A 12,940-nucleotide genomic window follows, 5' to 3' on the forward strand; every position below is an offset into this window, starting at 1 on the left:
GTTCTGTTTATGTTGGAGGGCATAGCTTATCGATAAAGTTTCTTATAAGGAATAAATATTAAGATATCCATATTGAATATACATAAGGGCTGACATGGTATATATATATATATATATATATATATATATATATATCCTTCCATCTGGAAGCTTCTAGTGATTACGTCATGTGTAACTGTGTTCAGCTGAAATACCCTATATGGATTGGACAGTTGACATATAACACACGGTGGGAGGGGGTGCCTGCTCACTCCTGCTCCGAGAGTCAATTCACACATGTCAAGGCTGCAGAGTCCGGCCACCCGATTCAAGAAGCAAAACATGCCTGTCAGCCCTGCAACATGATTCTATTTGGGAACCAAGGTGAAATGGATGAAGATTTCTATTGATTTGTATGGACTCATTGAACTCTTTACGTAAGCTAATGAAGTATATTATTTTTCCTTTCTGTAACTGAATTTTGGCAACCATTTTAATAGATAAAATACATTTATTTTTTACATTTTTGAAGTTCTTTCTTTCATGCACTTTTACGTATTTGAAGAAAAATATATTTAAGGGTATATTTTTAACAGGACACATAACGGTGAACATTTGTGAAGAAACACAGCTTTGTGACAGGTAGAGGGGGAGTACTGCATTCCGAGGGAGGGAGGGGAGGGGAGGCAGGAGTGTGTAGTGATGGGGTAGTGTAATTTGTGTGTGTAGGGGGTGATGGGGGGTGCATTGTATTATGTCTGGGGAGGGGGTAATGGAGGGTGCATTGTATTGTGTGTGGGGGGAGGGGTAATGGGGGGTGCATTGTATTGTGTGTGTGTGTGTGTGTGTGTGTGTGTGTGTGCGTGTGTTGGGGGTGCGAGGGATAATGGAGGGTGCATTGTATTGTGTGTGTATGTGGAGGGGGTAATGGGGGTGCATTATATTGTGTGTGTAGGGGTAATGGGGGTGCATTGTATTGTGTGTGTGTGGGGAGGGGTAATGGAGGGTGCTGTGTGTGTGTGTGTGTGTAATGGGGGTGCATTGTATTGTGTGTGTATGTGTGTGGCTGGAGGGGTAATGGAGGGTGAATTTTATTGTATTGTGTGTGTGCATAGGGGTAATGGAGGGTGCATTGTACTGTATGTGGGGGAAATGAGGGTGCATTGTATTGTGTGTCTGTGTGGGGGGGGGATAATGGAGGTTGCATTGTATTGTGTGTGTGGGGGAGGGGATTACAAAAGAGTAGTTTGGGGGGAGTATATAAATAAATAATAATAATAAAGGGGCAATATGGGGGGATATTATGGAGAGAGGCAGTGTGGGGGTATATTATAAAGAGAGCAGTGTGGAGAAACTGTCTATGGGGACATAATGGAAAGAGGCAGCATGGGGGTATATTAATGAGAGGCAGTGGGGGAGGTATTTGGATAAGGACAATGTGGGGGGATATTTTGTGAAGGAAGCACAGCAATTATTTTTTCAGGGGCACAACATGGGAGATATTTATATTTATGGGGCTGTATAATGATACTTTTATTTTTAAAGGTGCTGTGTGGGGAGGTGCTGCTTCAGAGACGAGCTGTGGGGACAAAACCTCATCATGGCATCTGCACTGCGTGCAGACAAAAAGGATGGTGTCACAAACCACCGGGGGGGTCACTCAGAAATCCCCCGCGCTGGCTACCAGTACGTCACAATCGGGGTGTAACAAGTGGGGGGTCACCCCTCCTTTATACCTCCCGACCGACAGACAGAGCACGTGACGCGCTCTCTAGCGCCCCTCTTATAGTCAGGCCAATTATGGAATTGCCCGACCATAAGCAAGGAGGCCGCTATACTACTTATGCCGATTATTGAAGGGTCCCCGGTGAGAGTAAGGTATATATTCCCCCGACCTCCGCGGGCGGAATATATAAAATCTCCCCGAATCTCACTGGCCTCCCCACAATAATCCTTGGCACAATTCGCTGCCACCAACCGATTTACGGTAACTATTAGCCGAACACACAGACGTGGGATTCAAGATCGAGATAACAGAACAGCCCAAGATTAATTATATAATTTAATCAGCCTAAAGCACACTAGAAACTACAATATATACAATAGGGAATCTACAGAATATACATATGTCAGAGTACAGTTACAATCAAAGCATGGGTTACAAACAGGCATACACAGTTCCAGCAGTTACCTTGTTGCGTCTGGCCACAGGGGGGCGCTGTAGACCAGGTTTCCAGGAACTCCCTCACAGGTCTTTCCCAACCAGGCCCCCGAGCAGAAGAACACTGGAAAATGGCCGAAGTAGGGTTATCAACCTGGGCAGATCCAGGTCCCCTCCTACCTTAGTGACCTCACAGGGAAGCACTGCCACTCCCCCTGCATGGATCAGAATTATCCAGCAAAGGGGATATTGGCCATAACTTTGCCTGGGAGCGTCGTAGGCGGACGCCAATGCTCTCATTGTGACAGTTATGAATTTAGCTACAGAACGAGGGGACTCATGACCTGTCTGCCAGTTCCCCATTGGCTGATATCACGCCTGGGGCATTTCCCAATGTCCTGCTCCCATAAAAAGGGGGTGCCGGCATCGTCCACATGCGGAGACACCATTTTTATGGTTGCCATATTTATCGGAAATATGGCTTGCGAGATATGAACCATTTTTTACTGGAGTCGTTCTGTCTGCTAGTTCCATAGCCTTGCTAATGAGATACAACTCTTGTTACAGGGTGACGGCAGGGAGTCATCCTGTGTCCATTGTCCCTACACCACCTCATTTCCATATCACAGGACATGGCCATGGGATTTGTTGCTAAACCAGTTGTGTGAAGGAAAGGGGGGGTGACACCAGGAGAGGGCTTCCTGACATAACTTGAATATCATGATTTATCGTCATATCTCCGGATTTACCTCACACCTCCCCCCTTTTGAGGGCGCTAGGGGGCAGCACACTCCGGTGTTCCCCCGTGCGCCCGTCCGCGACCTCTCCTTGTCGGGACAGCCCGTCTGCGTTACCGTGGTCACGGCCCCTTTTGTGGCGAATGGTGAAGTTGTATTGCTGGAGCGCAAGGCTCCATCGCAACAATCGCCCATTCGTCCCAGAGACGGTGTGCAACCAGCTGAGGGGATTGTGGTCCGTCTCCACGATGAAGTGGCGCCCGTATAGATAGGGTTGCAGACGCTGCAGGGCCCACACTATGGCCAGGCACTCCTTCTCCATCGTGGAATAGGCAACTTCCCTTGGTAACAGCTTCCTGCTCAGGTACAAGACTGGGTGCTCTTGGCTCGCAGAGTCCACCTGGCTGAGCACCGCACCGAGGCCGAAGTCACTGGCGTCGGTCTGTACTACAAACGGCCGCGTGAAGTCGGCTGCCTGTAGCACGGGCGGGCTGGACAGGGCGTCCTTTAGGGCCCGGAAGGCTGTCTCGCAGTCCATTGTCCAATCGACTGCAGAGGGCAGCTTCTTCTTGGTGAGGTCCGTCAAGGGCTTTGCCAGGCTACTATAGCATGGAACAAACCTCCTATAGTACCCGGCGGTCCCCAAGAAGGACATCACCTGCTTCTTGGTCCTGGGGGTGGGCCAGGATGCGATGGCCTCCACTTTCTCAGGCTCGGGCTTCAGTGTTCTCCCGCCTACCCGGTGACCGAGGTACTGGACCTCGCTCATGGCCAGCTGACACTTTCCCGGCTTGATGGTCAAACCTGCCCGGTGGATCCGCCTGAGCACCTGTGCTAGATGCTCTAGGTGGTCCTCCCAGGTGGGACTGAAGACGGCAATGTCATCTAGGTACGCGGCCGCGTACCCTTCAAGTCCCTTGAGCAGGGTGTTGACCATCCGCTGGAAAGTGGCAGGGGCATTCCTCATCCCGAATGGCATCACCGTGGACTCGTACAGTCCAAATGGGGTAATAAAGGCAGAGCGTTCCCTGGCCTTGCGAGTCAGGGGGATCTGCCAATATCCCCGGCTCAGATCCATGATGGTCAGGTACTGAGCCCCGGCCAACTGATCGAGCAGGTCATCGATGCGTGGCATTGGGTACGCATCGGCGACCGTGACCGCATTGAGCCCCCTGTAGTCCACGCAGAACCGAGTGGTTCGGTCCTTCTTAGGGACGAGGACTACAGGCGAGGCCCAAGCGCTGTTGGATGCCTGGATCACCCCCAGCTTCAGCATCTCGTCAATCTCCTGGCGCATGTGTTGCTGCACCTCCAGGGAGACCCGATATGCTGAACGCCGGATCGGGGGATGATCCCCAGTGTCCACGTGATGGACAGCCAAGTCAGTCCTTCCGGGCTGGTTGGTAAACAACCCCCGGAAGGGGAGGAGGGTGGCCCACAGCTGGGACCGTTGGTCTTCCAAGAGCTGGTGGCCAACCTCCACATCCTCAATGGATCCGCCTGCCCTAACCTGGGCTAGCATATCCAAGAGGGTTTCCGCTTCTCCCTCCTCGGGCAGGTTGCACACGGGGAGCGCACATGCCTCCCGCTCATGATGTGCCTTCATCATGTTCACATGGAAGGGCTTCCGCCTTCCACGGGCAGGGTCCAGGGTGACCAGGTACGTTACAGGGTTGAGCTGCTGGTACACGAGGTATGGGCCTTCCCAGGCTGCCTGAAGCTTGTCCTGTGGTACGGGGACCAGTACCCACACCTTTTGACCCACTTGGTAGGTCCTCTCACAAGCGTTCTGGTCGTACCAACGCTTCTGATCGGCCTGGGCTTGAGCCATATTGTCGTGTACCAGTTGCGTCAAGGCCTGCATTTTGTCCCGGAAGCGCATGACATACTCGATAACCGACACTCCAGGGGTGGCCAAATCCCCTTCCCAAGCCTCTTTCACCAGAGCCAGGGGGCCCCGCACACGTCGCCCGTACAGGAGCTCAAACGGTGAGAATCCTGTTGAGGCCTGTGGAACCTCCCGGTAAGCAAATAACAGGTGTGGGAGATACCGCTCCCAGTCACGCCCATGGGAGTCGACCAACATCTTAAGCATCTGCTTTAAGGTGCCATTGAACCGCTCGCACAGGCCATTAGTCTGTGGATGGTACGGGCTGGCCACCAGATGTCGCACCTGGACTTGCTTACAGAGGGCCTCCATCAGCTGGGACATGAATTGGGTCCCCCGGTCAGTGAGCATTTCCTGGGGAAAACCCACTCGGGAGAAAATCTCCAGCAATGCGGTGGCCACCTTGTCAGCCCGAATGGACGACAAGGCCACTGCTTCTGGGTACCGGGTGGCATAGTCCACTACCGTCAGTAGGAAGCGTTTCCCGGAGCTGCTGGGGATGGCCAGCGGGCCAACCAGATCCACAGCCACCCTCCTGAAAGGCTCATCGATGATGGGCAGAGATACCAGTGGGGCTTTGGGGCGTGGCCCCGCCTTCCCCACTCTCTGACAGGTTTCACACGAACGGCAGTAGGCAGCCACATCGGCCCCCATTTTTGGCCAGTAGAAATGCTGGTTTAACCTGGCCTTGGTCTTAGCGATCCCTAGGTGTCCGGCCATCGGAATCTCATGTGCGATCCGCAACAACTCCGTCCGGAACGGATAGGGTACCACCAACTGTCGGTCCCTGGGCCACGCCTCCGGTGAACCCTGCTGGACCGTGGCCCGGTACAGCCGTCCTTGGTCCCAGACCACTCGCTCCGGGTCCGAGTCCGAGGGAGGCTGTGCCGCCTGCTCCTTAAGAGCTTTCAGGCTGTCGTCAGCTTCTAACGCTGCCTGAAACCCCTGACTAGATGTGGCCAGAATCGACGAGACTGTCACATCTTCAGTCAGTACCCCGGGACCTGTGTCCTGGCCTCCACCTGACTCGGCTGCCACTTGGTCAGAAGGGGAAGAGCTATCGGACCTCCGGGAGGCCCCTTGGCTTCCAGCACTCCCACTGCGGGTGACAGCGGCCACAGCCGCTGCGACCGTGGGTCGTGCCTGCTCCTCCTCCGTTCCTGACCAAGTCGCCGGTTCAGGCAGACCTACCTGGCTTCCTGACACCCCGGTTGTGGGGGAACCATGCACCGAGATCTTACCTGGGAGCACTTCCGCTCCTGGACCGGCCCCAATCTCACCTGCCTGTTCCCCTCCTGCAGCAACAGAACCCCGCTGTGAAATCTCTGGGGACCCCACATTTGCTGTGGTAGCCCCCACCCCACACACTGGTCCTCCCCCTGCAGCACCCTGCTCTCTGCTTATCCCTGCAGAGGGCAACAGATCCCAGCTCACCGGCTGGTTACTTGTAGAGGCATTGTCACACCTTTCTCTGACCCCCTCCCCTGTCACAGCTGCAGCTGAGTGTGTGTCTATGGTGTCTATGCAAGCAGAAATATCAGAGTTCACTCCCTCCTCCCTTACATCATTCATAGATAACACATTAACATTGTTAGGAGTCATGTCAGTACGGGCTGAAGGTTCAGCCCTTGGGGGGGGCCCAAACTGGGAGGTTATCTGCCCCAAATCTGTCCCAAGTAGCACGTTTGCAGGGATCCGATCAGTTACCCCCACCTCCCTCACCCCCCGCCCTGCGCCCCAGTCCACATAAATGTCAGCAACAGGCAGCGCCGGGTCAGTGCCTCCAATCCCGGAGACAGCGAGGGTTTTTCCAGGGATCAAGTCTTGGGGGGACACCATCTCAGGCCGCACCAGAGTCACCTCCGAGGCGCTGTCTCGCAGTCCTATGGTCACAGACCGGCCGACGGTGACAGGTTGGAAGCTGTCCAGGGACCTACCACCACCCCCACCCACACAATACACCTTGGGCGGCCCTTGGGACGGGGACGGAGCCGGGGCCTTGGGACGCTGAGGGCACATGGCCTTGAAGTGTCCAGGTAGGTTGCACTGGTGGCACCGTCTTGGTTCTGCCACGGGCCTGGAGAGGGGAGTTGAGGGGGACACCCCCTGCAGTCTAGGGGCAGGTGGGGCAGTCGCAGAATTCATCTTACCCCCTCTCCAGGTGCTGCTGGTGGCCGCTCTCCTGGCCTCAGGGGCCCGGTTGTTGGTGTAGTCATCGGCAAGGGCAGCTGTAGCCGTGGACCCCTTTGGCTTCTGGTCTCGGATGAACTGGCGGAGATCCTCAGGGCAGTTCCACAAGAGTTGCTCCGTGATGAACAAGTCCAGGATCTCCGGTCCGGTGGAAAGCTGCAGGCCTTGGGTCCAGTGGTCGGCAGCTCGGGCAAGTGCCCGCCGGTGGTCAGCCCAGGAGTCCTTTGGTCCCTTTTGCAGGGTCCGGAACTTCTTGCGGTAGGACTCTGGAGTGAGGTTGTACTGTTGGATCAGGGCCCGCTTGATGGTGTCGTAGCCCTGATCTGCCTCAGCAGGCAAGTCCCCAAGGATATCCAGGGCCTTACCCCTTAAACGGGGGGTCAGGTATTTGGCCCACTGGTCCTTGTCCAGATGGTGCTGCAAGCAAGTCCGTTCAAAAGCAGTCAAGAAAGAGTCCAAGTCTCCATCCTTCTCCAGCACTGGGAAGTCCTCAACACGGACCTTTGGAAGTTTGGTGTCTCGAAGGTCACGTGTGGCTGATGAGGGCCGGAGCTGAGCTAGCTGCAGCTGGTAGTCACGCTCTGCCTGGCGCTCTTCACGCGCTGCCTGCCGCTCCGCAGCCTCAGCCTCACGCGCTGCTTGCCGCTCTGCCCTGCGCTCTGCCAGGAGTCCCTTGTAGCCCTCCTGGTCTCCAGCCTGGAGAAGGGCCATAGCCATTTGAAGAAGGCTATCCGAGCCTCCCAGGCTCGGTGGAATGGCACGTGGTGATCTGCGGCCCGCTGCGGAGCCTGGTGATTCACTGTCCCTTGCAGAGCGGAGGGCTGGCATCTGGCTCGTTGAGGACCCTTGGGTGAGCTGCTCCTCATCTTGTCCATAATTGCCAGCTTGTGCGCTGTCCTCTGCAGAACGGTTTTCTGGCGTCGAGCTCCTGGAGGACTCGTGGGCAACCTCCTCATTACTGCCCACAGCACCGTCCTCCCTCTATTCGGCTCCTGCTTTAGCATTGGCCAGTTGCATAGCTCTGCTCCTGGTGCCATCAGCCATTCTTGCAGACTTTTGGTCACTGACACAGAACTGACACCTGATGCCTCCACACCCCTTACAGTATCTGCACTCTGACACTCTAGTGTTGAGCTAGTCTGAAGACCCCAGCAGCCACAGCTGCTGCAGGCAGTCTTTAGTGTCTGGGAGTATGGGTCTCACACTCACACACACTATTATCTCGATCCCACCGCTATGCCACCAATATGTCACAAACCACCGGGGGGGTCACTCAGAAATCCCCCGCGCTGGCTACCAGTACGTCACAATCGGGGTGTAACAAGTGGGGGGTCACCCCTCCTTTATACCTCCCGACCGACAGACAGAGCACGTGACGCGCTCTCTAGCGCCCCTCTTATAGTCAGGCCAATTATGGAATTGCCCGACCATAAGCAAGGAGGCCGCTATACTACTTATGCCGATTATTGAAGGGTCCCCGGTGAGAGTAAGGTATATATTCCCCCGACCTCCGCGGGCGGAATATATAAAATCTCCCCGAATCTCACTGGCCTCCCCACAATAATCCTTGGCACAATTCGCTGCCACCAACCGATTTACGGTAACTATTAGCCGAACACACAGACGTGGGATTCAAGATCGAGATAACAGAACAGCCCAAGATTAATTATATAATTTAATCAGCCTAAAGCACACTAGAAACTACAATATATACAATAGGGAATCTACAGAATATACATATGTCAGAGTACAGTTACAATCAAAGCATGGGTTACAAACAGGCATACACAGTTCCAGCAGTTACCTTGTTGCGTCTGGCCACAGGGGGGCGCTGTAGACCAGGTTTCCAGGAACTCCCTCACAGGTCTTTCCCAACCAGGCCCCCGAGCAGAAGAACACTGGAAAATGGCCGAAGTAGGGTTATCAACCTGGGCAGATCCAGGTCCCCTCCTACCTTAGTGACCTCACAGGGAAGCACTGCCACTCCCCCTGCATGGATCAGAATTATCCAGCAAAGGGGATATTGGCCATAACTTTGCCTGGGAGCGTCGTAGGCGGACGCCAATGCTCTCATTGTGACAGTTATGAATTTAGCTACAGAACGAGGGGACTCATGACCTGTCTGCCAGTTCCCCATTGGCTGATATCACGCCTGGGGCATTTCCCAATGTCCTGCTCCCATAAAAAGGGGGTGCCGGCATCGTCCACATGCGGAGACACCATTTTTATGGTTGCCATATTTATCGGAAATATGGCTTGCGAGATATGAACCATTTTTTACTGGAGTCGTTCTGTCTGCTAGTTCCATAGCCTTGCTAATGAGATACAACTCTTGTTACAGGGTGACGGCAGGGAGTCATCCTGTGTCCATTGTCCCTACACCACCTCATTTCCATATCACAGGACATGGCCATGGGATTTGTTGCTAAACCAGTTGTGTGAAGGAAAGGGGGGGTGACACCAGGAGAGGGCTTCCTGACATACTTGAATATCATGATTTATCGTCATATCTCCGGATTTACCTCACAGATGGGAACGACTCAGAAGATGTCACCTATAAAGATACCTGGATGTAAATGATTATTTGTGATATTGACTGCGTCTTATCAGTATTGTGGTTCCTGTATGGTCCGCAGTCTGATAACAACAACTCCCAGCATCTCCTTACCATTGTTAAGGACAAGGTGGGAGTTGTAGATTCCGGGCATCTTCCGAGCCTTCCCATTGATTTGCATTGTAAAATACAGAACATTTTCCGAGTGAAGAACACCAGAAGAAAGGAGCGGTCACTTCTTTTAATCACTTGGTGGTTTTAGAAACCCGAAGTTGGAAAAAGATGCTCAAAAGCCTGAACCTGTGCACAGCGAGGAGATGCAAATGGTTATTCGAGGATTTTTCATAGTGGTTTCCATGGTGGGATCTGCCCCCAAAAAATATCATTGCATATTCCCTAAGTGGTATGTGTCCAAAATTATCACCAGTGAAAACTACATCTTTCTTGATCACCTCTCTGTAGAATAGGTCATTAATATTAGTTCACGGGGATCTGATTTTGTATCCCTGCCCACCAACTATGTGACGATGACGCAGCATTATATGGAGAGCAGCATCCTCTTCATTATCTGCGAGACCCAGCTCTGTAGGGAAAATAACGGCTTCATCAGGTCCTGCTACTAGAAGTAATAAATAGGACTGAGCTGTAATACTGGACACAGTAGTGACTACATGTTATATGGTCGTGTTACACAACCTACAAGTGCACAAAGATATTACACATTCACCACGCGAAAAGTGGGCCTGTGCACCTCCAAATGCCAGGGCTGAATTTTAGTCCTAGTCCGGCCCTGGCTCTATTTCAGTTGCTGCTGCTGTCTGCCAATCATATGCAAGGAGGTGACGTCATACAGCGACGTCACTTCCTTTCATCTGATTGGCAGACAGCAGCCATTGGTCCAGACACAGCTCCTATGCACGGCACCGCAAATAGATTCAAATGCAGTAAAGTTCCTGCATAGAGCTGTGATCGTCACAGGCCGCAACAAGCAGGTAAGGTACGTGCTCAAGATCAGGACCCGTTGCGTCCTGGACACAGCGGGACCTGATCGGCGGGGCCGAAAGTCTCCTCCTTAGGAGATTGCAGCTGCCTGTGCCCGCGATCAGGGTTCGGGCTCCTGCGGTCTCCTCGCTGCCTAGGGAGGACGCTTCCGACTCCGCAGCATAAATTTACATGCTGCGGTCTCTGCAAGCCGCACCGCAAGTCAGTTTTCACTGCTGGTCGTACATGCACAGTGGGCATGGCATTTTTAGAAATCCCGTCCACTCTGCTTGTACTGTACATAGCAGGGTTTTGGACACAGCTGAAACATGCTGCATCCAAAACTCTGAAAACACTGATCGTGGGCACGCAGGGAACAAAGGAAAGGTGAGAAGATTTTTTTTTTTTTTGCGTATTACTAAAGGATAAGCAGAATACTAAAGGGATGGCCACAATACTACAGAGCACAATACTACAAGGATGGGCAGAATATTACAGGCCACAATACTACAGGGATGGCCACAATACTACAGGAATGGGCACAATACTACAGGAATGGGCACAATAATACAGGGATGGGCACAATACTACAGGGATGGGCACAATACTACAGGGATGAGCACAATACTACAAGGCACAATGAGGGGAACAATATTACTGGGCACAATACTACAGGGCACTATACTACTGGGCACATACTACAAGGATGGGCAGAATACTGCTGGGCACAATACCACAAGGATGAGCATATTACTACAGGGCACATGGATGGGGACATTACTGCAGCATGGGCACATTACTACAAGATGTTGGCTAAGATTACTATATGATGCTGCTAATTGTAAAACAATATTACAAGAAGGTGATAAAATGTAACAAAAAAAATTCATAATAAAGCATGACTTTTTTTCTGCCATTAAACAATAAACATAAAACAAGTGCACGTTTGTTATAATATACAAGCAAAAAATGTTTAAAAAAGTGATCCAAAGGTGTATAGAAAAAATCATGGAATCACTAAAAATGTTCACTTTGTCCTGCAAATAATGCGGCCCCTCTCAATTTTTTTTTTCTATATGCGGCCCATGCACCCAGCTGAGTTTGAGACCCCTGTATTAGATATACAGATAGATTAGATAAACAAATAGACAGATGGATAGACGGATAGATAATAGATGGATAGATAGATAATAGATAGATTAGATACACAGATAATAGATTAGATACACAGATAATATATAGATAGACAGATACTTAGATACACAAATAGATAGATAGATAGATAGATAGATAGCTGTGCACACATTACACATGGACTCTCTGCAGATGATTGCATATGGGGCCCAGGACGGTTCTTCTCTGGAGCCTGTACTTCCATCTTCTCTTGTGGTGCAGCCTCCCCTCCACCTCCTGGGGCCCGACTGCTGTATTTTCATTAAATAATTCCAGTGCAGGAGAAGAAGCAGCTCAGGGATGAGGGGAGGCAGGGAGCCATGTTTGCATACAGAGGCCCCTGCTCTGCTGGAGACAGAGCTGATGTGCAGAGCCTCCTCTCTCTGGCGCTGAAAAATTACGTCATCCTCTGTGCGGCCAGCAGCTCCTGCAGAGATGAATTCTCCCTCCTGCAGGCCCCCAACAGGTGAAGAAGGGGCCTGTGTCAGCTCAGCATAATCATATGCGTTCAGCTGAACGGGCCCCTGATTCTCCTGTTAGTGTTCAAGCTGCCACCGGCAAAATAAATCCCCATGTGTTTTCAGGACCTCGGGGGCCCCCTCCTACTCGGGACCCCTGTGCGACTGCACATGCTGGATGTCCGCCAGTGGAGAGAATTATTAAGAGCAGAAAAGAAGATCCAGCGCGGTCCAATCAATAAAACTCCACTTTATTTAGGTTTTCTTAAAATATAGCCTATACAGCACATGATACAGATATTCTCACTGACCTCTGTATCATGAGCTGTATATCCTGGATTTTAAGAAAACCTAAATAAAGTAGAGTTTTATTGATTGGACCGCGCTGGATCTCCTTTTCTAATCCTATTACCTAGTGGCCAGACCATTCCGTTCGCAGGACATTTTCATTAAAAGCCTTAAGCTGATCGGTGAGCTGGATTCTCTCTTTGTCTCAATTATTAAAGGGAACCTGTTACCACTTTTTTGGCTTATAAGCTGTGGCCACCATCACCGGACTCTTATATACAGCATTCTAACATGCTGTAAACGTCATGGCCAAAAGTTTTGAGAATGACACCAAAATTATATTTTCACATGATCTGTTGCCCTCTGGTTTTTAATTGTGTTTGTCTGATGTTTACATCACATACAGAAATATAATTGCAATCATATTATGAGTACCAAAAGGTTATTTTGACAGAATGAGTTAATGCAGCAAGTCAATATTTGCAGTGTTGACCCTTCTTCTTCAGGACCTCTGCAATTCACCCTGGCATG

The 12,940-nt window shown here is 51.5% G+C and overlaps 1 protein-coding gene across 1 annotated transcript in view; it reads left to right on the top strand.

Annotated features, from left to right (window-relative positions):
• Positions 1 to 332: 332 nt before the first annotated feature.
• PSMC5 (proteasome 26S subunit, ATPase 5) overlaps positions 333 to 12,940 on the top strand; it is an 84,326-nt gene continuing 71,718 nt past the window's right edge. Inside the window, exon 1 of the mRNA XM_075350300.1 lies at positions 333 to 416. The gene's annotated coding sequence lies outside the window, so the exon portion shown is untranslated. The remainder of the gene's footprint in view (positions 417 to 12,940) is intronic.

This window comes from Anomaloglossus baeobatrachus, chromosome 5 (genome assembly GCF_048569485.1).
Source record: "Anomaloglossus baeobatrachus isolate aAnoBae1 chromosome 5, aAnoBae1.hap1, whole genome shotgun sequence".
NCBI classification, from domain to species: Eukaryota; Metazoa; Chordata; class Amphibia; order Anura; family Aromobatidae; genus Anomaloglossus; species Anomaloglossus baeobatrachus.